Here is a 12,918-nt window from a genome sequence, read left to right as displayed (position 1 = left end):
TGAAGCTGGATATGTGAAACCTTTGAGGGTTGATCTAGTAAGGTATGCTCAGGATAAGGTAAAGAGTATCCAAGCTAAGTTTATAACAACCTAGAGTCAGCAAAAAGATTATACAGATCACAAGGTGAGGGATATGACATTATAAGAAGGTGAAAAAGTTCTTCTAAAGGTGTCACTCATAAAGGGTGTGATAAGATTCGGCAGAAAGGGCAAGCTTAGTCTTTTCTATATCAGCCCATTCGGTATTCTTAATTGTGTAAGGATGGTGGTATATAGGTTGACTCTACCTCCAAGCTTATCTAGAGTACATCCAGTGTTTCATATGTCCATGTTGAAGAATTACCAATGGGATGGAGATTATATAATCAAGTGAGACTCAGTCCTATTAGATAAAGATCTTTAGTATGAAGAAGAACATATTGCAATACTTGATCATAATGTGTGGAAGCTGAGGACCAAAGAGATTAAGCCGGTAAAATTTCAACAGAAGCATTGTCAAATTAAGGAAGCTACTTGGAAAATCGAAAAGGACATGCTAGAAAAGTATCCCCAATTGTTTGACGATTCAAGTACTACTCTATCTTTGTCTTAGCCCTATTTTCCTATTTTTATCACTCGAGGATGAGTGATGAGTAAATTGGTATCTATTGTAATAACCTATTTTCATTGTTATGGATAAGAGAATGGGAAAGGAATTTGGGCAAGAAATTTCTGAGTAGTAACTTGAAAATTTTGAGCTTCCAAACTTGGATGAAATCTGAATCATGTGAGGTTTGGGGTAATATGGTAAAGGACGTATGATTAAATTTTGAATTTGATAGTTTGAGTTAATAACCAAGACATTAAGGAGCTTGTACCGATTTACTAAATAAAATTCAGATGAGTAAAACTCTCGTAATTGACCTTGGCATGAAGGAATTATTTTGGAATGTCAAGAATTAAGGGTGTGTTGCAAAATAGGGGCTTAGGAATCAAATTCTTAGTTTTTATTCCCGTCCAAACCATTACAGTGGAATTATTCCCTCCATGGCGGGATAAGTTATTCCTTGGCGGGAGAGTTGCAGATTTAAACGTGGAAAAGTCCTAAAGCCATTTTTATTTCTCTCATTTCGCTCTTGATAGACCAGAAGTGACCCAGGGCGAGTTTTGTTTAGTTTTCCTCCAATTCTAATGTTAAAGGTAAGTTAATCATTCCTCCAACTTGTAAATTGATTCCTAGACCTTAGAATATATGGGAATTCTCTTAGGGGAAGATTTTTGGCTTGAATAAATAGTGTAAAAAGCCCTAATTGGGAAAGATGATCATGAAAGTGGCCAAAGATTAGGATTTTGATATAATCTGGGTATTGTAGGCCGTTGTTCATTCATTGCCTTGTATTTTTTGTTGATTAAGTCGAGAGACTTTGGAAAGAGAAAGCTCCCTCTCTTTAGAGTTCCCAAGGCTTGGTTTTAAGATAGATGATGGTTTACTTCCTATTTGTGTTATATGTGCATGTTAACAATGATTGATAGTATTGCATGCATGTATGTGACTAAAGAAAGATGTACTGAACTTAATGAAATGACTATTGTGATCAATTGCATGCAATGAATCAATACTTGATTGTGTAAGTTTATAAACTATCATTATGATTGTGATTGTGGTTATGCTTGTAGTTGTTGGATAGCGTACAACGCTGGTACATATTGGATCAAGTTTCACACCAACCATAATTTGATCAGGTACCATGCTAATATGTATTAGATCGGGTGTCACACTTACACATATTAGATCGGGTACCACACCAAAACAAACTATCATGACCCAGAATCAAGTGTGTTGGTACTCACCTAACCCACCAAGGATAGTCAGTCTAAGAGTTTGAACAATTCAAAATAAGCAGAAATAAAAGCAAAAATGTAAAGGCTAATATGATATAGATAAGAATAAGTGGAAAAAATAGATTTTAAACCACCCAAGACTTGGTGTCACATGTACAAGCCATAAGTGTTTAACATAAATACGAAAGTACAAGTCCAAATGTCTCAGTCCTCAAATAGAACAAAACATAAGATAAATGGGAGGCGAGAGTGCCAGAGAAGATAAGTTGCTACCTCTCATACGTTCGGAAGCTCGATCCAATCCACAAAAATGCTCAGAGTAGGAGGTACTAGGCTCAGATCCTACAAAGGTGTAGAAGCAAGGGGTGAGCACCAACTACATGGTACTCAGCAAAATGGAAACTAAACCCTAAGTAAAGCAATGCGAAACACAGGTACTCCTGACATCCCAACCACAATCCACCACAACTACACACCTGAACTCAGATAACCCAATTTATATAATTTTATATAATAATTATCAAAGAATATTAGATAGCCCACAACTAGGAAATACATATATGTTCTCATTACCATACTAAAGCATACTCATGAAATCTCATTCATAGACATTCACAGGATAAAATATATGCAAATGTAATATTAAATAATCGTGATGCATGTCTGTCCTAAGATACACATCTACTAATCACCTCAAACCAAAATGCATGGGGGCCTCACATGGACCATGTATCAATCATCATTGCTGGTAGAAACCTCAGCCAATATCCACCGAAAAGACCTAGGCCATAATATCCGCCGAAAACAACTTCGATAAATCACCTCGACTGGTAGAAACCTCAGTCCTAATATCCAGTATCTCAATCATATCATTTATCAACCATCACAGATAAGTATATGTACAAGTAATGAGTCAAACAGAATGAATATTCAAATATGATGTCATATAATCCACAATCACACAATAAATTAATATCTCACCATTAATAATATTAAGACAATTACCCATATCATAATTCCATGATTACACTTCAAAATCATATAATTCAACTCAATCCAATAACCCAATACACCCTAAACCACTCACATAGGAAAATACAAGACTCAACATACTTAACAAATATTAGAATTTCACTTGCCTTAGTCAAAACTCACGAATAATCCAAAATCAAATCTTTTCCTCTCCTAAAATACACCAAATCACCAAAATATAATCAATACAACTATATTTCAAAGCTATTGACAATACAATCAAGCAATTCGGGTAAAAAGGATAAACTGGTCAAAATCCCATTTCAGAAAATAAACTCGAAATCTGATTAATATTAGATGAAAATATTCTTCAATTAGTAAGGATTATAATGGTCAAAATCATTTCAAAAACTAGGTTAAAATGTGTTCACAAACCCAATTTTTCTTTCAAAAGTTCATTTTTAAGAAAATCCAAAATCTCCAATTTGAAATCTGCATTTAAAGTTATAATTCAAAAATATTCAATGGGAAATGAAGAAAAGTGTTTGAAATTCATTACCCAATAGTTTTCCATGAAAAAGCTCTTTGAAAATTGCCCAACCGAGCTTGAAAAGTCCAAAAATGGTGAAAACACCTTAAACCCTAGCCAAAACCCATCTGAGGTACCACAAAAGCGACATGGGGTCGCTAAAGCTGACTATCAATTTTGCAAACACGAGTTCTCTTAAGATAACCCCTCTTAAATTGTAAGACCCCAGAAGTTGGAAAGTCAGGAAATGAGAGACAAAAGATAAAATTCTAGTAAACTCATCTTTTGGGCACCAAGTGGTCTTCACAAGGCCCAATACAGGGTGTGAAAGGGACCACGGGATGTGAAAGACTATCATGGTACCTGTCCAGCCAATTGGTATTCTAAGAGAGGAATATAAGAGGCCACCATGACCCGTGGTGTGGTTCACGGACCGTTATGGCTTCCATGGGGTACACTTCTGCAAGCCCTTGTCAGAATCCTCTTCACGCCTCAAATTCACAGACCGTAGTAGCCTCCACAGAACATGAAGGTCTTCATGGAGGAACTTCTGAAACTTCCCTGAAAACTCCAAAATTTGAAGTTTAAGGCAACCACCATGGAGGACCAGCGCGGACTGTGGTGCTTATGACAAGCCATGGTGGGTAGCCTTCCCAAGCCTTTTTCAGAAAATCGTGTTGGTGCCCTTCACAGTCTGTGGTGATGGCCTATTATGGGTCCCGAATTTAGCTTCAATGAGGGTTATTCTAGTTTTTTCCCTATACGTCATTAATGAATGTGGGTGGTTTCGGGGACTAAGTTCATACCTATTAACTATTCTAAAGCATTATAATTCTCTCATTCTATCCGTAGCTCCCCAAACCCACGAGTCTTTTCTCCTAAGTCTTCTCTCAATATTTTTTTTTCTCTCAAGCAAATTCAAAAGGGCTCTTCAAGGTCAAGATTTCAATCTCTACAATCTAGGGCTAATCAAGGTTAAGGTATGTGGTACTTCATCCATGGGTACTTTCATCCATGGAATCCCAAAGATTTCTCCTCAATTCCAATTGCATTTCTTCAATTAAAAGTCCTAATTTCATGATTTTCATTGGGTCTTCTCAATTATGATATATTTCAATGTTACTATTCTAATTATGCAAATTCACCTCATATTGCATTATTTCAAGTTAAATTTTAATGACCCATGCTATATACTAGTTTCAAATATGATTTATAAGATATGATCATGATTTTCAAGTTATATTTTATGAAAGCTTTATGCTATGAATTAAAGATGCTTTATGGAAAGAAGTTTATGAATGATAATTCTATGATGTTTCATGCAAAGTTAAAGATAGGGCAAGCAATGTCCCTACATATGTTTCTGATCAAAGGAATGTAATGATAGAAGACCTACACCCATATTACATGAATTATATGATAGATGAGCTAATCCGATGATTTTACTATGATGGTGATAAATAAGTTATTTTATGATGTTTTGTAAAGATGGATGGATAGGTAGTTATTATATTTCCCTATGATGTCTATGATCATGTTTTATGAGTTCCGTTGGGATATTGACTAAGCACCAAGAGAACCTTTAGGTGTGGTTTGGTCTAGTAACGTAGTTAGTTACCAAGAAAATCCTAGTAGCAATCTTTAATCCCAAACTACGTTGCCCACATAGGTATATATATCCTAATATGACTAAGCTAGTGGATCCACACAGCCCAGTTTAATGAGTTACTTATGGAGTATGCCCTGGCAAGGTAGCCTCCCCTATGTTGATTTACGAGTCATCAGATTCCATGTATTAGTTCGCATGCTCTTATATGTTGGTTAAAGTCCCTATCTCATACAATTTCATTTGACTTATTAGTTCTTATGATAGTTATGAGATTTGATGCATTGACCAATGAGATAAATGATTTAACGTTTTCATGAAATTTGACATTTATTAAAGATATTTGTCTTGCATCCCATGATACATATTGATTATGTCCTATGTTTATTTTTTATATATATTCTCACATACTTAGTGCATTCCATGTACTAACATATTCTTTTTGTCTACGTTGTATCATAATGTAGGGGCCGACAATCACGTTCATCCTCCTCCTGCTCCTGGCTAAAGTCTAATTTAGCTTCTTATTGGTGAGTCCTCACAGTTTGAGGACATGACATTTATTTCTTATTTCACAGAGATACTTTATTACTTTTATGTTTTCTATTGGGTGAGCTGGGAGATTATCTAATAACCCCATCTAGCATTAGAGGCATGTCGCATAGCGAGAGTCTATGTTGACTATTATTTAGTTTTTTTGAGACTTATGTTCTTATTAAGGATTTTGCTTCCATATCTACTTTAGTTTGAATGCTTATTACCTTATATATGGTCATGAATATTCTGCTAAGAGTCTTGGTTAGAGTCTTTCGGGATTCTAATCATCGTTTTAGACTAGACCCAGGTTAGGTCATGACAAATTTGGTATCAGAACGCAAGATTGAAGTATCTTAGGGAGTCTAACATGCCTTGTCGAGTAGAGTATTGTTCATTTGTATGGTGCACGCCACATTTATTAATACGAGGCTATGAGATGTATTAGGAAACACTTCACTTCTTTCATAATCTCATCATGCTATAAAGTTAAACTCTAAGGTTTCTCCTCTAATGCTTTCTCTTTGTGATTACAGAATCATGCCTTCATGAAGAGCTCCCATCTGAAGGAATGTTGTGTAAGAGGATACACAAGTTCCAAATGCTCCTTTGGATGACCAAGTAAGTAATGCGGAGTTTTAAGCCGCTTTCCAAATGCTAGCCCAATCCATGACTACTCAAGTGAATCGAAGTGTAGGTACTTGTCAAGTTGTGACTACTCTGGCTTTGAGGGTTAGAGATTTCACGAGAAGGAACGCTCTTGAGTTTTATAGGTCCAAAGTTGATGAAAATACCTAAGAATACATTGATGAATTGTAAAATATTTTTAGTATCATGGTAGTGTCTTTAGAGAAAAAGGTGGAATTAGGTCCTACCAACTCAAGGGTGTCGCTCAAGTTTGGCACAACCAATGGATAGCCGAAAGTGTTGAAGATGGTACTATATGTTGGGAAGAGTTCAAAGTTGTCTTTCTTGACCACTTCTTCCCACTTGAGTTTTCAAAAGTTTTTCTCAATGATCTCCCAGGTATTCCTCTAAAAAGGGAAATAGACTTTGGTATCAATCTCCTTCCCAATACTAAGCCGGTATCTATTCCTCATTACCGTATGGCTCTGGCAGAATTGAAAAAGTTAAAGTATTTTCTAGAAAAGGGTTTCATTAGAATGACTATCTCTCTATGGGGTGCTCTAGTTCTCTTTGTCAGAAAGAAGGGTGGTTCTCTTTCAATATGTGTTGATTATCAGCAGTTGAACAAGGTCACAATTAAGAATAAGTATCCCATTCCAAGGATTAAAGACTTATTTGACCAACTTCAAGGAGTAAGCTACTTTTTAAAGATTAATCTTCGATCGAGTTATCATCAACTCTGAGTAAGGGAATGTGAATTTTGAAGACATCCTTTAGAACTCAATATGGTCAATTTGAATTTTTGGTTATGTATTTTGGACTAACGAATGCCCTGAAAACTTTTATGGATTTGATGAATAGGGTGTTCAAGTAGTATTTGAATATGTTTGTAATCATTTTCATTGATTATATTTTGATTTACTCACGGAGCGAGGAAGAGTATACCGATAATTTAAGGATTGTGTTGCAAATTCTCAAGGTCCTTCAGTTGTATACAAAGTTTAGGAAATGTGATTTTTGGCTAAGGTCGGTTTCTTTCCTTGGTCACATTGTTTCTGGAGAAGGAATTATGGTTTATCCAAAGAACACCAAGGAATTTAAGAATAAGCATAGACCATTGACTCCTTCTGACATTCAGAGTTTCTTGGGCTTAGTCAGTTATTATAGATGGTTTGTGGAAGGTTTCTCTTCCATTGCATCACCCTTGACTTCTTTAACTAAAAATAAGGTGAAATTCCAATGGTTCGAGGTATGTGAGAAAACTTTCCAAGAGTTGAAGGATAGGCTTACCTTCACTCTAGTGTTGACTTTACTAGAAGGTACCAATGGGTTTTTTGTGTTTCGTGATACTTCACGAATTGGTCTTAGCTTTGCTCTAATGAAAAATGGTAAGGTTATAACATATGATTCAAGGCAACTCAAACACACATGAAAAGAATTACCCAACTCATGACTTGGAGTTGGCGGTGGTGGTGTTTACTTTGAAGTTGTAGAGACAATATCTATATCGTGTCCATGTGAATGTTTTTACCAATTATAAGATTTTGCAATATGTGCTCACTCAAAAAGACTTGAACCTTCGATAGAGGAGATCGCTTGAGTGGTTGAAGGACTATGACTTGAGTGTGCTATACCATTCGAGTAAGGAAAATATGGTTGCTGACGCTCTTAGGTGATTTTCCCTGAACAGTTTTCCAATGTTGATGATGAGAAGAAAGACTTAGTTCGGGATGTGCATAGATTAGCCCATTTGGGTGTGCGATTGGTGGATTTCGAAGATGGTGGTGTTATTGTGCAAAATGGTTCTGAATTATCTCTTGTGGCGGATGTAAAGGCAAAGCAAAATTATGATCCCGCTTTGGTTGAATTGAATAAAGTGGTTGTCGAAAAAGCCATTGAGGCTTTTTCACAAGGGGAAGATGGTGTTTTGAGATATCAAGGACGATTGTGTGTTTCGAATGTAGATGGCTTTAAAGATATGATACTGTCTGAAGCTCATAATTTGTGGTATTCTATTCATCCTGGTTCCATAAGATGTATCAAGATTTGAGGAAAGTGTATTAGTAGAATAGCATGAAGAGAGATATTGCAGAGTTTGTGGATAAGTGTTCTAATTGTCAATAAGTGAAAGTTGAACATCAAATACCAAGAGGTTTGGCTCAAGACATTGAGATTCCTATATGAAAGTGAGAAATCTTGAATATGGACTTCATTACAGGTTAACCTCGTACTTATAGGAAACATGATTCCATTTGGATGATTGTTGACCAAATGACTAAGTCGGTTCATTTTCTCTCAGTTAAGACTTTATATTCAGCCAAGGACTATGCTAGATTATATATCCGGGAGTTGGTAAAGCTTTATGGTATTCCATTGTCTATTATTTCGGATCGAGGTACTCAATTTACATCTCAGTTTTGGAGATCATTCCAAAAGGGTCTTGGAACCCAAGTGAAGCTTAGTATAACTTTTCACCCACAAACGGATGGTCAGGCCAAGCACACCATTCAAGCATTAGAGGATATGTTGAGAGAATGCGTCATTGATTTCAAAGGAAATTCGGATGATCATTTGCCCATTAATAAAATTCGCTTATAATAAAAATTATCACTTTAGCATTAAGATGACTCCATTTAAACCCAAGTGTAGGATCCCCTATCGATTGGTTTGAAGTAGGTGAAGTTGCTTTGATAGGACCCGAGTTGGTATTTGAGGCGATGGAGAAACTTAGACTCATTAGACAAATATTGAAAATAGCCCAAAGCTGACAAAAGTCCTATTCGGATATGAGAAGAAGGAAGCTTGATTTTGAGGTTAATGATTAGGTTTACTTAAAAAATTTAGCAATGAAGGATGTGATGTATTTTTGTAAGAAAGGGAAGCTAAGTCCCCACTACGTTGGCTCATACCAAATATTTAGGCGAATTGGTAAGGTGGCTTATGAATTGGATTTGCCTTCAGATTCAGCATTGGTGCATCCGGTGTTCCATGTATCATTATTGAGGAAATTTATTAGTGATCCTAGCTCCATTATGCCATTGAAAAGCATTGAGGTTAAGGAAAGTCTTTCATATGAACAGGTTTCAATTGAAATCTCAGACTGACAAGTAAGAAAGTTGAGAAATAAATAAATAGCTTCAGTTAAAGTTTTATGGAGGAACCAAAAGGTTAAGGGTTCTAAATAGGAGGCCAAAGCTGATATGATGTCTTGATATCATCATCTCTTTCCTTCCGTCCCTAGTTGAGGTAGTTCTTTTATGATCTAATCAACCCAAATCATGTCTTTCAGTTTTTCTCATGGTCATATGTATTCATGTTCATGAAATGGGTTTTAAAGTTGCGTTTAGTTTTAGATTAAAGATTTTATGTCTTATGCATTATCAAGATGTTTTGCATTCATGTTGGGTTGTTATGTTCCTTTTCTATTCCATTCATGCTAGCTTGAGCCCATTCAAGGACGGATGTTCCCAAGGGAGATATATTATAACACCCCAAAAGTTAGAAACTTGGAAAATAAAGAACAGAAGATGAAATTCCAGAAAACTCATTTTTTGGACACTAGGTGGTCTTCATGAGACCCAATACGGGCCGTGAAGAGGACCATGGGCCGTGAAAGGCTACCGTGCTCCCTGCCCATCCAAATGGTATCTTGAGAGATGACCTATGGTGCAGTTCACAGACCATTATGGCTTCCATAGTGGACATCTCTACAGGCCCCTGTCAAAATCCTGTTCATACCTCATGTTCTCAGACCATAGTAGCCTCCACGGACTGTTCAGGTCTCCGTGGAGGAACTTCTAAAACTTCCCTGCAAACTCCAAAGTTTGAAGTTCAAGGCAACCACCACAGACTGTGGTGCCCATGATGGGTTGTGGTGGGTCTTGTGGTGGGAAGCCTTCCCAGGCCTTTAAAAAGTTCAAGCCCCTCACCACGGAGGGGACCATGGACTGTGGTGCCCTTCACATTCCGTGGTGATAGCTCGTTATGGATCCCGAATTCAGATTTAATGAGGGTTATTCTAGTCTTTTCCCTATATATCATTAATGAATGTAGATGGTTTTGGGGATTAAGTTCATACCTATTAAATACCCTAAACCATTCTAACTCTTTCATTCTCTCAACAACTCCCAAAACCCCAAAGTCTTTTCTCCCAAGTCTGCTCTCAAGGTTTTCTTCTCTATCAAGCAAATTCAAAAGGTTTCTTCAAGGTCAACCTTTAATCTGTACAATCTAGGGATGATCAAGGTTAAGGTATGTGCGACTTTATCCATGGATACCTTTCACCCATGAAATCCCAAAAATTTCTTCTCAATTACTAATGCAACTTCTTCAACTAAAGGCCCTAATTTCATAACTTGCATTAGGTCTTCTCGATTATATATATTTCATTGTTATTAGTCTAATTATGCATAATTCACCTCATATTGCATGATTTTAAGTTGAATTTCAATGACCCATTCTATATACCAGTTTCAAGTATGATTTATAAGATATAATCATTATTTTCAAGTTATATTTTATGAAAGATTGATGCTATGAATTGAAGATGTTTTATGTAAAGAAGTTTATAAATGATGATTCTATGATGTTTCTTGCAAAGTTAAAGATAGGGCAAGCTAAGTCCCTAAAGATGTTTATGATCAAAGATTTATGATAATGGAAGACCTACACCCACATTGCATGAATTATATGATAGATGAGCTAATTTTATGATTTGACTATGATGATGCTAAATAAGCTAGTTTATGATGTTTTGTAAAGATGGATTCTTAGGCAGTTACTATCTTTCCCTATGATATATATGATCATGTTTATGAGTTCAGTTGGGATACTGATTAAGCACCGAGAGGACTTTTAGGTGGAGTTCAGTCCAATAACGCAGTTAGTTACGCAAGGAAATCATAGTAGCAACATTTAGTCCCAAACAATGTTGCCCACGTAGGTATATATATGCCAATATGGTGAAGCTAGTGAATCCACAGCCTAGTTTAATGAGTTACTTATGGAGTATGCACTGGCAAGATAGCCTCCCCTATCTCGATGTAGGAGTCATTGAATTCCATGAATTAGCTCACATGGTCTTATATGTCTATTAAAGGTCCTATCCCACACAATTTCAGTTGAGTTATTAGTTCTTATGATAATTACCAGATTTGATGCATTGACCAATGAGATAAATGTTTTAACATTTTTATTAATTTAGATATGTTTTAAAGATATTAGTATTGCATCCCATGATTCGTATTGATTATGTCCTATATTTATTGTTCATGCATATTCTCACATACTTAGTGCATTCCATGTACTAACACATTCTTTTTGCCTACATTATTTTATAATGTAGGGACCGACAATCGCGTTCATCCTCATCCTGCTCCTGGCTAGAGTCTACTTTAGCTTCTTATTGGTGAGTCCTCATAGTTCGAGGACATGACATTTATTTCTTATTTGACAATCGTACTTCATTACTTCTATGTTGTCTATTGGGTGAGCTGAGTGATTTTCTCATGCCCCCATGTAGCATTAGAGGCATGTTGGATAGTGAGGGACTATGTTGTCTCTTATTCCGTATTTTTGAGACTTGTGTTCTTATTGAGGATTTTGCTTTCGTATCTTGCTTTAGTTTGAATGTTGATTACCTTATGTATGGTCATGAATCTTATACTAAGAGGCTTGGTTATAATTACCGTGTTACGACTAGGCCCAAGGTTGGATCATAACATAAATGGCTTGTCTTGCTAAAGCGACGAGCGTATCTCTTAAATGGACGTTGCTAAAGCGATGGAGTCTCTCTTAAGCGACATTCACCCCACTAAAGTGATCAACCAAATATCAGATATCCAACGAAAATCACAAAGCCACAAAGTGTCTGAAACAACCCTCGAGATTCGTTCAGAATCTCGTGTACATAAACTATATATGCTACCTTACTAAATTTGACATTTCATACTCAATAGAATTATCGAAATTTAAATTCGATGCCTCCTTGACCCAGAATTCGGTAAGTCACAACTCAACTAGTTTTGACACTCGAAATACCCCAAATACCCTCGAGACCTCTAAAATTTAGAAACGAAGCCATTTATAACTTTAGAATTACCTCCCTAAATTATTGTAACCATCAAAAATCCAATACGAGCACCCAAACTCCAAATATTGACCAAAGTCAAACTTGAATCAAACATTCACTAAATTTTTAACTCTGGGCCTAAAATCAACTTTTCAACTCTAAATTAGGTTCCGACGAATCTCCTAGACCAATTTCTACATTTTAGAACTAATGAAATAGACAAAATTCAATTTCGAGACTTAAAACTCCAAATGACTTCTAACCTCAAAATTTGACAACTTAAGCCTTTAAAACTCATTTCTCTAGGAAAACCTATAAGTTTCACAAGATTTCCAAATACCAATTTCCAGACCCAACCAAAAGTGACTCGGAGAAACTAATAGAAGGGGTAAGATGGTAATTTAGTAAAAAATGACCTTCAGGGTCATTACATCATTTACTACTAAAAACCATGTTTGTCCTCGAACATGAATCAAGGGACATACTTGGAGTCTCAATTAGGTAGGGGTAATGGGCCTGCATGTCACGCCCCGAGAGGGTACCCTAGGCATGACCGGCACTCGAAGGCCATTTTTGACCTCCGAGTGAACCACCTGGTCCATTCACACGTTCATTCAATCACATTCTCTTAGCGAAAAACTCAATTCAGGGTATACTATTCATAAGTTAGGGCCAAAGGCCAAACAATGATCAACTCGACAAGAAATTTTAAAAAGGCCTACTCAAAAGAATAATTCAACATTTCTACACTCCGATCTA

The sequence above is a fragment of the Solanum dulcamara genome, chromosome 1 (genome assembly GCF_947179165.1).
Source record: "Solanum dulcamara chromosome 1, daSolDulc1.2, whole genome shotgun sequence".
Taxonomy (NCBI): Eukaryota; Viridiplantae; Streptophyta; class Magnoliopsida; order Solanales; family Solanaceae; genus Solanum; species Solanum dulcamara.
The sequence above is the reverse complement of the archived record's forward strand: the minus strand, read 5'-3'. Positions refer to the sequence as shown.